The 16,818-nt window shown below is 47.7% G+C and overlaps 1 protein-coding gene across 1 annotated transcript in view; it reads left to right on the top strand.

Moving 5' to 3' along the window:
• Nucleotides 1-16,818, top strand: part of EMB2369 (tRNA synthetase class I (I, L, M and V) family protein) — a 124,789-nt gene that overhangs the window by 8,641 nt on the left and 99,330 nt on the right. The gene's annotated exons all lie outside the window — the stretch shown is intronic.

The following is a 16,818-nucleotide window of genomic DNA, read 5'->3' as shown; positions in this document are numbered from 1 at the left end:
AAGCATTGTTTTTGAAACCGGCATTCAGAAACTTGACGGGCGGTGTGAAACAAACACTCGCACACAAAACACTTCAACACCTTTGAGGACTTGGAAAAGGAAATCAAACAGGGGGAGCTAGAGTGCTCCTGCAAATAGTACACGGACACCGATTGGCCCCAAAACGCAGTGGCGCCCCTTGCGGTATTTCTTTAATTAATTATAAGAGAACTTTGATTACAATAAGGCTGGAAACTCAGCCGTCACAGTAGAATTCGTGAAGCCTACAAAGACCCTGCATCATGGCTTCTTGTCCACTCGGCATCCACAAACAAACCCAGCCATTGTTCTCATCAAATGACTCTCACACATTGAGTCCTGCATACAGAAGCTTTCTCCCACGATCCGGACTGCCACAACTACCCATAGTCTCTCACCCTATGAGCAGCACACATCCCGATACTTCCAGTGCTCTTGTCTTACGGCAAAGACTCTAATTTGTTTCCAAAAGAGAACTCTCGTTATTATAGCACAGCATATCATAGAGAAGGTACACCTGTACAACGCCTCCCTGCTTTCCAAAGGTCTTCTCCATCTCTACCATGGATCCCTCAACCCCTTTACCAAACAGCAGTAGGGCTGTACCAAACCACATGCCCTTCCCTATAACCCCAACTTGCCTGTAACCTGTCTTCTCCTCAGGTCTCCAAAAGACCTGTTTTCATATGAAGCCAAAATACTTGTTTACCATAGAACATATGAGGGCTGTTTTCCATGAAACTTTCATCATGTTTCCACATGGACCCTCTTTCCTGTTTCAATATGGAACTCACGAATACACCATCCAAGAATGGTGCCAAAACAAAGTTGTTTTCCATAGCACCAAGCGAGAGAAAAATAGAGAACCTGTAAGCAAATCCCTGAACACATAAGTTCAACACGAAGAGAAATCACACCATCTCTCCCATGAACATCGTCCCGTGCATCTGTAGCTTGTTCTCTTGTTCAAAATCTCTCGTACTTCCATGGCACACAGAAGAGAAAACACGCGAGGCCCTTATGATGACAGAGAGAGGTTATACAGTGGTCGGCTGTCTCTGTCCAGCAGCACCCCCCCTGTTTCTCCTGCAATCTGCCACCTTCCACGAGAGAGAGAAAGCGTGAGAGATGCCCTGTTCGCTGGCCAGAGCTGCCTGCAGTTCTGCACCTCAGCAGCCTAGCCCGCCACAGCCTTCCAAAGCAAGAGAGAGAGGGAGAGACTGTGCGCGCTGCAGCTCAGCCCCTCGCAAGTGAGAGAGAAAGCGTAGTTCAACCTTGCGCTCCCTGTTGACCAGCCCGCCTCCTGCAGTCCAACCCGCCTCCTGCAGTTCTGCGCCACTTTTCACAAGAGAGAGAACAATGCCAACGCAGTCCAGCCCGCCTTCCACCAGAGAGAGAGCACTGCCTTGCCTTCCGCTTCTTGCCAAGGGACCCTGCCCGCCTTGCTTTTTATCAAGAGAGAGGTCTCTTTCTACAGCCGCCAGCCCCTCCATAAGCATGAAAGTCCACGATCTCCTCTCCCCTTTTAACCAATAGGGAGGCGCCTCAAAAACAGCCCGCCAGCCCCCTTTTCTCCTAAAAAAAAACAAGAGCAATAGCAAAAAGCGTGTCTCTGAAATTAGCTTTTTTGAACCATCAAAGGTTATAAAACCTTATAAATTAAAATCTCTTTGTTCCCTTCACACTTGGGGTGTCCACACATGGATTTCCTTTTTAACTCCAAACTGATGCCATTCACACTGTCCACCATGTCCTCGTGCCCACCTGCATACTGACCAGAGAAAAACACAGGGTCGTAAAACTGTGAGAAAGAAGAGATGAGAGAAGAGACAATGTACTCAAGAACTCATCAATGAACCACTAGCCAACTTGATTAGAAATGAACTACAATGCCTCATATATATAGGCACAAGATGAACGGATCTCTAGAAAAGTTCCTCCACCCAAAAATGTGTGAATAGGAAAAAATGGAAATGAATGCTATAAATCCCAAAAATGCCTAGAGGCTAAAGAGTGTGCCACTAGCATGACACCATCTGGAGATGACACCTATCCAACACCTCCTCTTCAGGTCCAGATGGGAGGACCAACGCCAATGCGCTGAAGAAGATAATCCAAGGTAGGTCGAGGAAGAGGCTTAGTAAACAAATCAGCAACATTATCTTTGGTAGGACAATACTCAAGCTGAATGCGACCTTCAGAAATCCAATCACGAACAAAATGAAAATGAACATCAATGTGTTTGGATCGTCCTCGAATAACTAGATTTTTGGCTAAAGCAATAGCACTCTGTGAATCTGAGTAGATGAGTGTCGGAGTAGATGAACATCCAAGGTGATTCAGAATTTGCTGAAGCCAAAGTGCTTCAGAAGTGGCATCAAGATATGACTTATACTTTGCTTTTGTTGATGAAGAAGAAGTAATTCGCTGCTTTTGACATTTCCAAGAAACGAGTCCTTTACCAAGCATAAAACAATAGCTTGACATGGAACACCTAGTATCAATACACCCTGCCCAATCAGAATCTGAGTAACCAACTCGACCTGCATAAGAAATGCCATACTCAAGAGTTCCATGAAGATATCGAAGAACCCTCAAAGCTGCCTGAGGCTGTGAAGAGAATTGGCTGAGAATACTCATAGCCATAGTTGTTTCTCGTACGCGTACGAACAGGTTCGTATGTACGAGTCGTACGGTACGATATTGTACGAATTCGTACGATATCGTACGGTACGAGTTGTTTTTTTTTTCCCCCAAATTTTTTTTTTCCTTGAAAAAAAAATTCCAAATGCTAAAAAAAAAAAGAAACCCTGCTTTATGAAGATCCCAAATGCTCGCAATTCTCCGCAACTTTCGTGTCCACTCAGTATTCCAGGGTTGTGGAGAGACCTAAAAAATCTGGCGAGGTAGACTGGTAGTGTACACTTGATTGGTAGGATGAGAGAATCTTGCTACATCACTTGGGGATCCCTGGTATAGGTAGGCTAGACAATTAGATTCTCAAGTTATGCACGAGGGGGAACATTTGGACATGGCCATTTTGATCTAGAGAGGAGTCCCTAAACTTATCACCCTAGATGCACTCCTCGTATTTGTGCAAGGACGGTCCCTTAGTCATAAACGCTACACTGGGAGACCTTTGGTATTGCATTACCCATCCAGGTTCTTTTGTGGAGACAATATGGAGATCCAACCGGGAGAGACACATATCCATGTACTGGTTTCTCAAGCACTATAGACTCCTCCCCTCTCAACCTTTCCTCACATTCAAGCTTGAAGCTCCATAGCTTGTAAGTGTAAAAAATAAAAACCGTATTTTATCGTACGGTATCCGAAAATTTCATATCGTACCGAAAATTCCCGTACAGTATCGTATCGTACGGTATCGTATTTTCGTACCGTGACAACCATGCTCATAGCATAGGAGAGATCTGGCCGAGTGTTAACCAAATAAAGTAGAGAACCAATAAGTTGGCGATACTCTGTAGAATCAACCTCAGAGGAATCATCATCTTTGGATAATTTTGAATTAGGATCCATGGGACAAGTGAGTGATGCACAATCATGCATGCCATATTTCTCAAACAACCTTAAAGTATACTTCTTTTGACAAAGAAAGATGCCAGAAGCAAATTGCCACACTTCTAAACCAAGAAAATAGTGGAGTAGTCCAAGATCAGTCATGGCAAATGATGTTGTGAGTTGAGTTTGAACCCATTTGAGTAGGTCTAAATTAGAGCCAATGAGTGTCAAATCATCCACATAAAGCACAAGAATGCATATATCATCATCCACAATAAGCACATAATACTTGGATCCACCAAGCAATTGTACTTCCATAGGTCCTGCAAGATCAGCATGAATAAGCTCAAGTATGCGTGTGGCCCTATGAGTAGCCTCCTCTGGAAAAGAAGCCCGATGTTGCTTTCCTCGAGCACAAGAAGAACAAATGTGATGGCGAGGTTTCTGAAGCTTTGGTAGACTTGTAACCATGTCATGTGAGACAAGATGTTGCAAAGTAGCAAGAGGAACATGGTCAAAGCGGAAATGCCATAGATCACTATCTTCATTAGAAACAAGTGCTTTAGGAGAAGCAAATAATTGATGAAGATGAGACTCATGTGGTGGCAACTGTGCTGTAAAAGAACTTATATGATAAAGCCCAGCATTTTGATAACCATGTGCCACACAAGAAAGTGACTGTCTATCAATGATTTCAATCACTTCATCATCAAAGTAAACCCCAAGACCTTTAGAAGTAGCCTTAGAGATAGAAAATAAGTTGGCAGAAATCTTAGGCACATGCAAAACATCATGTAAGATAGCATCTCCAAAAGAAACATCACCAATACCAATCACACGGAGAGACGAAGTATCATCAATGTGTACTGATGAAGAGATAGACTTATGGTTTTCCAATAAGGAAGAACTATTCGTCATGTGAGAGGTAGCACCACTGTCGGCAATCCACTCATCCGCATTATGCGTATCAAGATCTTTGATTACCACAATTGATGTGTCACATGAAGAAGTAGAAGACATAGCAACATATGCAACCTTGGCTTTACCGTCTTCCTTCTTGTATTTGTCTTTGTCTTGAGAAGATGTTGATGTAGAAGAACCCTTAGATTTGGATTCAAGTTCAGCTTTTACCTTCTTGGATGCTGCCTTCTTAGCAAAACAACGATTCTCCATATGGCCACTACGACCACAGAAAGTGCACTCCTTGGATTCAAGTTCAGCTTTTACCTTCTTGGATGCTGCCTTCTTAGCAAAACAACGATTCTCCATATGGCCACTACGACCACAGAAAGTGCACTCCTTTGAATTGTCCTTGTCGCCTTTGGTTGAAGAATCTTTAGCATTAGAATTAGAGCCTTTGTGTTGATCATTCCCCTTGCCTTTGCCTTTGCCCTTGCCTTGGCTTACAAAAGCCGAGTCCTTTTTGTTTTGCTTGCGAGTAAGGCACTTATCATGAAGAAGACCCATAGTCTCTTCAAAGGAAGGGAAAGGAACTCGGAGAAAGATGTTATCTTTGAACGATTCAAAAGAAGAAGGTAATTTACCAAGTAGCTTGTGGACCGGATTGCTTACCAATGTACCAAACTCTTCAAGTTGCCGCTTGATTCGATTGAATTCTCCAAGCTTCTCCACTATGTTGTCGGATTCGGAGATAGAAAGCTTATCCAAATCTTCTTCCAACTTAGCCATCTTAACCGTTGAAAGTCTTCCATATTGCATTTGTATAGCATGCCATAATTGTTGAGCCGTACTCCTTGTAGAAAGAAATTGAGACACAACAGATGTAGACATGCCATGCACAAGTAAAGCTTTGGTCCATGCATCTGTTAGAAGTCATCTCCTGTCTAGATTTATACACCAGGGCCTTTGTTGTGGGTGTGCCCGCCCTTATGAGGTGTTTTCCCATTTTTCCCCACTCTCCGCATTTTTTCCCCTATTTTTCCCATTTTTCTGAGGCTTGGGAGGGCTGCCAGATGATGCCAGGAGCACCCCAGTGCTGGCCGACTTGATCTTCATCAGTCGTGGGCTTCAGGGCTGCTGGCCGACTGCTCTTTATCAGTCGTGGGCTTCATTATGCTGGCCGACTGCATTTATGCAGTCGTGGGGTTCTTTCTCCAGTCGTGGGCACTTCTGCTACTGGCCGACTGCCCTCTAGGGAGGTATTTATAGGACCCCAGCCCCCATACCTCATTTGTATCATATTCGGGATCTTCTTGTGTATATCAGAGCAGAGTTACACGCCTACATCTCTCTCTTTTTGTGCTGTTTTTTCTGCCTGCGTTTTTGCTCTTGTGTTCCCAGATTTGGTCATCATCTCCGCTGCATATTCTGACATGGTATCAGAGCCTAGGCTCTAGATAGGTCTTGGGATTTGTGTGAGCAAGAGGGGGCTGTTTTGTGGCTGATTGGTGGACTGTTTTGGGCTGATCGGGAAGAGGAGAAGCAAGAGGAAGGCGGGCTGATTTGCTGGACAGCCACTTGCAGGTATCAGTTCTTCTTTGTTCCCACCCACCCACCCTTTTCAGAGTACATCCCCGCTATGGCAGATCTGTTTGAGATGGCCGAGAGACATGTGAAGATCCCGACACTCCCCACGTTTCCGGTGGACCGTCAGTTGGACGGGAGCAACTACGGCATATGGAAGGTGATGATGGAATCCGTTCTGGAGTCCTACGATCTCGCCGATTTCGTCGTTGTTGGTGTTCCACGGCCGGAAGTAGAGGAAGGGGAGTTACCGTCAACCCGAAAGGACCGGGAGGTCCAGACGCAGATGTGGGATCGCGTCAACGCCAGGGTCCGTTCGTTTATTTTCCTCAACTGCACACCGCAGGTAATCAATCATGTCAAGCACATGACGCTGGCCAGAGGTATATGGCAGCATTTGGCTTCTCTGTACAACAGGGTATCACCCATGAAGAGGATTTCTTTGGAAGTACAGATGCGGGTTATGAGCCCTGCAAAGTCGTCGACGATGCGGGAGCATATTAACAAGCTGCAGGCTCTTCAGCAGGAAGTTCTTCAGGCTGGGAAGGAGATATCGTCAGAGGACATGGCCATCACGTTGCTGTCACATTTGCCCTCTTCGTACTCAGCATTTTACTCCTCTTTGATTACCAGTGGCAGGCTCAGCACCATCACGTGGGAGGAGCTTGTGCCCATGGTCCTCGACCAGGAGGAACGATTCACGAACCCTCCTCAGGGTGGAGGTTCGGAGGCCTTTACTGGCCAACGGTCGAAAGGCCGTAACTCGGGCAAGGGGAAGGCTTCATCGGAGAAGTCTTCTGAGAAGATGTTCGACGCTGACCGCGAGAAGCTGAAGGCAGAGAGGACCTGTAATGATTGTGGCGAGAAAGGCCACTACTGGAGGCAGTGTCCCAAGCGGAAGACCGAGAAGGGTGAAGACTCCTCAGCAATCATGAAGACTCCGGCTTTTGTGCACCTGGAGGTGATGGACACCGATGTTTCATTTTCTTCAGGCAGGGAGGAGATTGGAGGACTCTCCGCAACGGATACTCGGGAGTGGATTCTCGATAGTGGTGCTTCCAGGCACATGACTCCTTCCTGTTCCGGTTTACAGGATCTCTGCAGGTGTTCTGGTCATATTCTTACTGGGGATACGTCCACTATCCCAGTTCACAGTGAGGGCAGGATGGAGATAGTTCCCGATGGCAGAGGGGGGAAGCATTCCTCCCAGGTGTTGTATGTTCCGGCACTTGGTTTTCATCTGTTGTCAGTGCATCAGGTTTGCAAGACTGGCGTACGGGTGGAGTTTGATGAGCATTTTGTTGCTCTCCGGGACAAAGCAACAGGCCAAGTGGTTTGGGAAGGTGGAGTGGAGAATGGAGTCTACAGGCTTTCAGCACTCTCTCTCCTAGGTCCTCAAGATTGTGATGAGTGGCAGTGTGGTATTAGCTACTCAGGTGTGGATATGCTGCAGGAGCGGGCTTTCCGAGACCAGGTGGTGGATAGCTTGCCAGTAGATGGCAGCAGTTGGCAGGAACTTTCCAGTACTGAGGTTGGTAGTTCTTGTGTTCGTGAGTCAGAGGAAGCTGAACAGGTCACTTATGCTCTGATGTCTCGTCGTGTTCGGGACATAGAACTTCCAGTAGTTGAGGATGTTCTTTCCACGGGGACCTTTCGGAAAGCCAGGCAGGTGACAGGTGTTTGCTTGCAGAAGGAGGTGGTTTCTCCAGGCTTTGTGGTTCCGGATTCAGAGGGGGTGGTTGACAGGTTTCATCAGGTTTCCAGGACTTGTTTATGCACCGTAACAGGTGTTGATCCTTGTGAGCAGTGTGATGTCTCTGTGACTCAGAAGCTGTATGGTTCATTGATCTGGTTGATGGACACCGGATTGGACGGGAGCTTCCTGATGAGGCAGTTGAGCTCTTGGTTGCAGATGTCTCTTTGTGAGGCAGGATCGCGTTTCCTGTGGTTTCTGCGGCATGCGAAGGATCATGGACTCTTGTACACAGGAGGGGGATTGTTGGATGGAGTCCGACTCCACGGTTGGAGTGACTCGGTTTGGGGAGGAGATCCGGACACGAGGAGATCTACTTATGCCCGAGGAGCAGTTTTACGGAGCATGAGGAGGTTACATTGCAGGTTTGGGCTTCCACTGGAGGAACCCTTGGTCATCCAGAGGCACTTTGTTCGTGAACAGATTGTTGCTGATGACATCTTGCTGGAGTTCTGTTCGACGGAGGACAGTACGGTGGACCTCTTCACGAAGTCGCTCTCAGGATTTGCTCAGGCGGCACCCCAGCTCCCAGTGGTTGGTTACACAGCCAGGAGCTGAGAGGGGGTGTTAGAAGTCATCTCCTGTCTAGATTTATACACCAGGGCCTTTGTTGTGGGTGTGCCCGCCCTTATGAGGTGTTTTCCCATTTTTCCCCACTCTCCGCATTTTTTCCCCTATTTTTCCCATTTTTCTGAGGCTTGGGAGGGCTGCCAGATGATGCCAGGAGCACCCCAGTGCTGGCCGACTTGATCTTCATCAGTCGTGGGCTTCAGGGCTGCTGGCCGACTGCTCTTTATCAGTCGTGGGCTTCATTATGCTGGCCGACTGCATTTATGCAGTCGTGGGGTTCTTTCTCCAGTCGTGGGCACTTCTGCTACTGGCCGACTGCCCTCTAGGGAGGTATTTATAGGACCCCAGCCCCCATACCTCATTTGTATCATATTCGGGATCTTCTTGTGTATATCAGAGCAGAGTTACACGCCTACATCTCTCTCTTTTTGTGCTGTTTTTTCTGCCTGCGTTTTTGCTCTTGTGTTCCCAGATTTGGTCATCATCTCCGCTGCATATTCTGACAGCATCCATATAGGTTTGATATTGAGAAGGCACCATATGAGGAGAAGTGATTATAGACCACATCCCGGCGCTTTCCAAAAGAAGTTGCATAAACAAGGACCAAGTGTGGTAGTTGTTTGGGGTAAGCTTTTGTGAATCGGAAAGACTTGGAAGGCTCAAAGATTGAGTGAATGGGTTAAAGGACTGATATGATTGAGTGGGGAGAGGAGTAGTAGTGGAAGCAGTAGAAGGAGGAATCATAGTAGATGAAGTTGCCATAAAAGGCATAGATGATGTAGGGGGATATACCATAGGGGGCATAGAAGTAGATGAAGTTGCCATAAAAGGCATAGATGATGTAGGGGGATTGAGTGGGGAGAGGAGTAGTAGTGGAAGTAGTAGGAGGAGGAATCATAGTAGATGAAGTTGCCATAAAAGGCATAGATGATGTAGGGGGATATACCATAGAGGGCATAGAAGTATGTGGATAGGAAGGCATAAAGGACAAAGAAGAAAGAGAGAAAGGATTCGTAGAAGGTAATGGATATGACGGATTAGAGAAAGTAGAAGCACCTACTGAAGAAGGAATTGCACCAACTTCCGTTGTAGTAGTTGCCGGTCCAACCGTTGTAGGAGATGTAGGATCCATAGCATCTTCAAGTTTGCCTTTGTCTTTTGGAGTAGAGGACTTCCGAGATCCCATAGGGAGAGGAGGGTGGGAAAACATAAGGGAAGAAGTGTCGTACCTCCAAAAACGCAGCCAATAGATGGGCTGTCCACCAAGGAAGTATCTCCAAAATATGCACAAAGATAGTGCGAAAACGCAGCCACAAAACGCAGCCGATATATAAACCAATAGACTCCGTAGAAACCACCAAAAAAGGGCTGAGAATGTAGCCTTAGGTAGAAGGAGTATGGAGGAGTTGATTGTCCACAAAAACGCAAACACAAAATGTGTAGCAAAGTGGAATTTTCAGCCGGTAGAAAGGTGTAGAAAAGAGGATGAATATGTACCTCAAAACACCATGAAGAGGGCTGAAGTTGATGATGAAAACGCACCAAGAAATGGCTACAAATCTCTCCACAAGAAGCCTCCAAAAAAACGCTACCGCATGTAGGGAAAACTAGTTGGCAATGTTTTCACCGCAAGTAGAGTTGTAGGACTCGGATTGAAGTGCTTTAAAAACACACTTGTAGAGGATGGTAAGGGGCTGGTTTGAAGCCTTTTGCATCATTAAATGAGTGCAAGGATGATGAGTAAGGGTTTCTGCAAAAAACGCAAGCAGAAATTCTGCATGCAGGCAGTCTGCGAAGAATAACTCAAAAACAGTAAGGAATTTGTGAAAACTTTCTTCTGCTAAGTTGTAGACCACGATGATTCCAGTAGGTCTCGCGGACACAATCCTCAAAAACGCATTCATTTAGCAGAAAATCAAAAAATGACCATAACCTTGGTTTTCCCAAGGTTCACAGTAAGACCCCTCTGTGTGCAGAAATCATCGAGTGCATGTAGATGCTGCTGTAGACCACCTGGAGTCTCAGACACTAATACAATATCATCAGCATAAAGCATAATATGTACTGAGGTACCTGCTAAATCAACTCCATCTCCGCCTCCCCGTGTAATGAAGTCAGCCACCTCATCAATGTATAACCCAAATAGCGTGGGGGAAAGTGGGCATCCTTGCTTCACACCAATGGTGCTAGCAATAGTCTCGGACATACCTCCTGGACATCTGACTCGCCCAAAAACCTGCTCATATAATGCATAGATTTCCCATGTCATATCTGCTGGTATGCCAAGAGACTGCAGGCGCTAAAAGAGCCTCTCTCGTAGCAATAGAGCTTTCTCTTCCTCACTCTAGCCTGATCAATCATACATCTCAAAGTGAATACATGGTCAGTGGTAGAGAAAGCTCTCCTGAAGCCTGCTTGCCCTGATGAGCGTAAACTTGCTCGCTCAGCATATAAGCTAAGCTCTTGCTCCAACATTGCACCATAGAGTTTGGCCAGCACGTGGCCAACCATAACCGTCCTGTAGTTGCTCGGATCGAGCATATCCCCTGTTTTGTGGCCTCTGGATCCTGTGCTACCACTCTCAGTCTCCCCTGTAGCTCCCGTCTGAATAGAACTGCTACTCTCCCCGACCCTCTCGAGGTACCCTGGCGTGTGGTCCTCCTGTATGCTAACTCCCACTGGAATCCCTGTACCCGAGGTATCCCTCTCTCTGGACTCTGATGTGTCTCTGTCAGAAGTATGATGTCTCTCCCCACCATAACATGCTCCAGTCGTCCAGGCTGCACCCATAGTGAACCATTACAGTTCCATACTGCCATGTTTATCTCTATCAGTGGCCTGGTCTCTGTCCCATAGGCCCCAAACCGCTAATCCATGGGCCGGCCATCAATGATGACCCGACCATCTCGGTAGAAGGCCTTCTTGCCTTCTCTCCTGGCGTGTAAGACTTGTGGCATGCAAGCTCTCCTATGCTCAAGCTGCATCCTCGTGAGATCATCATCCAAGAAAATAGGAGCTCCCTCTAAACCTCGTAGTATGACCCTCTTCCTCATGAAGGTGAGTCTCTCCATCTCTCCTGCAAACTGTAGGATGAGGGCTCGCTTGCGTGTTGAGTCTTTCCCGGCTCTCCATGCTTTGGTGAAGGGGAGAGGGTGCTCTTTCTTGTAGCCGAGCTTCATGCATAGAAGCTGTCCATCTTTTTCGGGAGTGGAGTCGGGTGTCTCAGCTATACTTGTGACTCGAATGTTGAGGCGGTGGGCACGGCTCATCTTCTCCTTCTCCATGGTGGTGTGAATGATTTGGTGTTCTTCCCTTTGAGTCTCCTCCCTCACTTCTTTACGGATGTTCTTCTTCACCACCTCAACCCATCCTGACTGCTTGGCTTCGAGTTTTCCCTCCATGTCCTTTGTGATCTCCTTGGAGATCTCTTCTTTGATGGCCGTGAGAGTGTTGTCATTGATCTCCCCTTCTTCCTTCTCAGTATTCTTGATGGCTACCATTTCCACTTTCAATGCACTCACCTCCTCCTTGAGTGCCATGTTCTCTTGTTCGAGGTTCGTGACCCGTGCTTCGAGAGCCATGATGTGCCGGTGTAGTTTGTTCTCCACCTCATTGAGGTTGGAATCGGATGTCTTCTTGTTCTCCTTGATTAGTGCCTTCATTGCCGTCTCGAGGGCCTCGAGTTTCTCTTGGAGACTCGGGGCCATTCCTCCAAATCACTCTGCAGTCCTTCCCACAGGCAAGGAGGAGAGAGAGAGAGAGAGAGAGAGAGAGTTATGTTGCTGCCTTGGGGGCCTGAGCAAGGGTGGGTGGGGAACGAACGCCAGCCAGCGCAGCGAACAGCAAACATAAGGCACAGCGAGCAAGGGTGAAGCGACGGGCAGAGCAGGGCAGGGCAGCGCAGTGGCGAAGCAGGGCTGGGCGGCGGACAGCGAACAGGGTGAAGCGACGGGCAGAGCAGGGCAGGGCGGCGCAGTGGCGAAGTAGGGTTGGGCGGCGAACAGCGAACAATGAAGGGGGGCAGGGCAGCGCAATGGGGAAGCAGGACTGGGTGGCCGACCTCGGCCTATGAGACAAATCGGTGTACATGTATGGGGTATCCTCTGTCATCCCAACAAAATGAAAAAGTAACTGAACTAAAAAGCTGAATCTGGGTGTGCAATAAGTACAATGAGTGGGGGAGGGGATGGAGCTCTACTACTACGCGAATGCAAAGCTATATGCATGGAGTATACAATCATGATAAGCAACCTAGCTAGCTCCATCCTGTACCATACTAGGGGCATAAAATGGTATACATCAATGAAGGGGGTGTCCACAGCTCCCTGAAGAACATGCCTGGGTCCGCACCCTCTTTGTGAAATTGAGCTTTGAGCTCTCTCTGGTATAGGCGTGGTGTCCGAAAGCCAGGTGTCCTCTGTCTCCTGCGGGCTCTAAGTGTCTCTGCTCTCTGGAGAGTAATTCCCTGCCGTGTAGGGGTTGGGAGTGGGATGGATCTCTGAAAAAATGTAGTAATCTGTGTTTGTCGTCCTTGTCCCCCCTCTGGAGCTGTCTGAGCCTGTAATGATGTCTCTCTGCGACGCTGTATGTGTAGAATGAATCTCCCCACTATGCGCTGGTCTGCTGCCTCAAAGATCTGGCGTAGGGAATGTGGCTCTCTGAATAAAATGAATCTCCCCAGTATGCACTGGTCTGCTGCCTAAGTGAATTGGGGTCCAATCAGGTGAAGGGACATGGGGAGATGCCCATTTATGAGTAAAAGGGGAGGACCAGGTCCTGGACATTGAGTCTTGTCCGCCTCGGGACTTCAGTGAGTGTGAACTTGGAAGAGGTCATAATTTATAAGTGACTTTTGGGCGCCCAAACTTTAATGAAATGGGAACGCACTCACTTATAAATATTGGCTAAGTCCTAAGGGCTATTTGAGCCTAGATCGGGAAATACTTACCACCTGTTCACATGCCACACAACCATGTCAGCAGACAGTTTCACACCCACGGTTCACGGGCGGGCGTCCCCTTTCCCGGAACTACACATAGGTCATGCAGGCATGAAAAGAGCATGCAATTTCATTTGCAGGCAAGCACATAAAGATGCTATGCAATGCAGCATTGGCATGAGCAATTTCCGTTCATGAAACCATATAAGACCAGGCGTTTCCAGGCAAGTATACGCAATACGAGACCCAGTGGAAAGCCAATCCTCCAGGCGTTTCCGGGCATGTACACAAAGGCACAAGTCCCAGCGGAAAGCCAAGTCCTCCAGGCGTTTGCGGGCATGTTAACATCAAGTCCCAGCGTCCAACTATACAGCATGACACGTGTCAATCACCTGCATAGGCATATTCCATAAGCCATGGACACTAATCCAATATGTACATAGTGTGAAAGCAAGAGTGAACCATTCGGGTGGCCAAATGGTGACAGTTTGCGAATAAACTTTGCCTTGAATGCCCTGGCAAATGTACAGGGCGAATGGCTTTGCAGTGAGCTAGTACATGTGTGTTGTTTTTTTCGGGAGCAGGTGCTTGAGATTGGAAGTTTTTTTATTGCAGCAGTATGGTGTGCGGGTGGTTGCCAAATGCAGGGCACCGACCGATTCGAAAGAGAGCCACCTTTGGAGCATGGGCAATGGTCGTGTTTGGGTAAGTTTTTGCATCCGTTTTGGAAAGTCACGTGGGCGCCGCACGTGCAGGTGAAGCAAGGTAAAGAAAAGTTGGTGGTGGCCATCATTGAAGCTTTAAAAAAATATATAAAAAATGATATCCACGTGTCCTGCTTGTAGGAGACCACATGGAGGTTTATCTCGCTGCCAGCGTGAGGTTCAAGAAGGTTGGCGAAGCGTGGACGCGAGGAAGAAGTGGAGTCGGGTTGTAAAAAGGAAGTTGGCGGCCTTGTGCGAGGGGGCTCTCGGGGAAGTGAAGGCCTAGCTCTGGTGAGTCTGCAGAGAGACGCAGACAAGGTGAGAGTGTTGCCGCCTTGTGGGAGATAGCCTGGGGCGCAGCGCTTGGAAGGGGCCTTTTGTTTGTGCGTGGCCAGGCTGTATAGCTGCAGTTGACTGCTGGGTTTTGCGTGTGAGCGGGCAGATCCAACCAGAGAGAGAAGGATGCTGCAAAGGACAGACATGAAGGGCTAGCGCTGGCTGCAGGCGAAGCCAGAGGGGCAGCAAAGAGGAGAAGCGGTTTAGCGAAAGGTGGCCACCTTGCAGGAAAGAGGAGGCTGGGGATTCTGCAGAGCCAGAGGCGAAGAAAGGTGGCGTTGCCGCCTGGTGTGAAGGGAAGGTCGCGCTGGAGTGATCGTGCAGAGCGAAGAGAAGGGGTTGCAAGGTATTGTGTAGCTGCAGGCACTGTGAAGAGAGTTGCCGCCTTGCAGGCTAGAGGCGCTGGTGATACAGGGAGTGAGGTGTGCAGGGACAGGCGGTGGCTGGTAGGCCACCTTTGTGACAATTGGTCGTGTTGAGAGCTGAGCTGCTGGTCATGACACATAGAGAGTGAGCTACTAAAGTCGAGGGTTGCTGGTGGGGCGCCCTCTGAAGAGAGAAGTGGCCGTGGTTTGTGTGGGTGGCGACTGCAGGCAAGAAAGTGGATGCTGAGTAGAGAGAGAGAGCCTTGGGTGTTGTTTGTTAGCTGCAGTAGAGGTGCTGATGTGTGGGCTGGAGACAGGTGGGGCTCGCCTACGACACTTGGCAGGCAGCAGCTGGACAAAGAGTAGCCGGGCTACAGAGGAAGTTGAAGGTTGCTGGTGGGGCGCCCTCTGAAGAGAAGCAGAGACCGGGAGAGAGGCTTGGTTGTCAGACGCAGGGGTGGAATTCCCTTGGCAGTAAATCCAAGCCTGAGTCTTGGTTTTTGGTGTAATTGCTGAGTTTGTACAGCGTGGATGGTGCCGTGTATGTTTTTGCTGGATGATCATTTGTCTATCGTGGTTTTGAGCTATCTTTCTGGTGTGGGTGGGTGGTGAACTGTGAGAAGTGTTCCAGCCGGTGGCTGGTGGTGCCCCCGTTGTTGTGGTGTTTATCAAAGTTTGGGAGGTGAAGGGCTATAGAGGCGTGGTCTTTTTTTCTTTTTTTCACCTCACAGCGTCCCCAAAAAGTGTCCATCACGGGTGAAGCACAAGAGGCATTTCATGCATTGAAAAAAGTGGCCTCGGAATCTTGGGTTCTCAAATTGGTCTATGGGATGATCCTTTCGAGGTAAATCACCGATGCCAGCAATTTAGCCATAGGAGCTGTCCTCCAAAACAGGAAGGGCACCCAGTGGCTTATTACAACCGGAAATTAAATGATGCAAAAAAGAATTATTCTGTGTATGACAAGAAGTTATTGGGGGTGATGACAACACTTAAACATTGGAAACACTTCCTATACGGGAGAGAGTTTACCATTAAGACAGATTATGAAACATTGAAATGGTTATAGACCATGCTTAGTGCCTAATGGAGTGACATACAAGCCAGATGGAGTCAGATCTTCTAACAATTTGGAGGTGTGATTGAATACATCCCTGGCTCAAACAACCCTGTTGCTGATGCTTTCGGTTGAAAAGGCACAATTCAAAATTTGCAAGAGTCCACTGTGCTTGAAAAACAGGGAAAGGATCTCGATAGTAACAAGGCACAATCGAGTATTTGGAATTCGGGACTCAATTTGTATTGGCCCTGCAGTCAGGACCGGGTCACTACACCATTCATGATGGCTAGTTATTTTACAAGAACCGACTGTGCATTCTCAGGGAAAAGCGACATGCACTTCTCCATGATGCTCATGATTCTCTTGTTGGAGGGCACCGTGGTATCAACAGTACACTGGAGAAACTTGAGCGATCATTTTATTGGCCAAAGATGAGACGGGATGTCTACCAGTATGTCCAAGCATGTCAAATATGCAAGAAAGTGAAGGTACCTCATATGAAACAGGCAAGGTTACTTCAACCTTTGCCAGTTCCAGACGGTCCTTTCCAGGATATCAGTATGGACTTTGTTGGATCTCTTCCTGTTGCATTTGGATCGCGGAACACACAGTGCATGACCATTGTGGACCGATTCAGTAAATTCTGCATGTTGATCCCATGCAAGCAAACGGCCACAGCTGAAGACATTGCTCGCCTATTCATCCGCCATTGGTACCCCATCGGAGGTTTGCCAAGGACAATAACATCAAACAGGGATCCCAAGTTTACTTCAAATTTTTGGAGAGAATTATTCAATAACTTTCGGACCAAGTTACATTTGTCCAATGCATTCAATCCGTAAATAGACAGCCAGACATAAATATACAATCAGCTGGCTTTTGATGTTCTCAAATCGTATTGCCGTGACAGCAGTCAAAGTGGGAGCATTACCTTCCTTTGGTTCAGGCCATTCTCAACGACACTCATTCATCTAGCATTGGTTTAACTCCAGACAAGGTAGCATTTGGTCGTAGTTTCTTGTCACTTCTGACAAGAATGGTATCATTGTTCTTGGAGGCCAACAAGA

Source organism: Cibotium barometz, chromosome 63, assembly GCF_041138505.1.
Source record: "Cibotium barometz isolate CiBa-2024 chromosome 63, ASM4113850v1, whole genome shotgun sequence".
NCBI classification, from domain to species: domain Eukaryota; kingdom Viridiplantae; phylum Streptophyta; class Polypodiopsida; order Cyatheales; family Cibotiaceae; genus Cibotium; species Cibotium barometz.
Note: the sequence above shows the minus strand (reverse complement) of the source record. Positions and strands in the feature narration are given on the sequence as shown.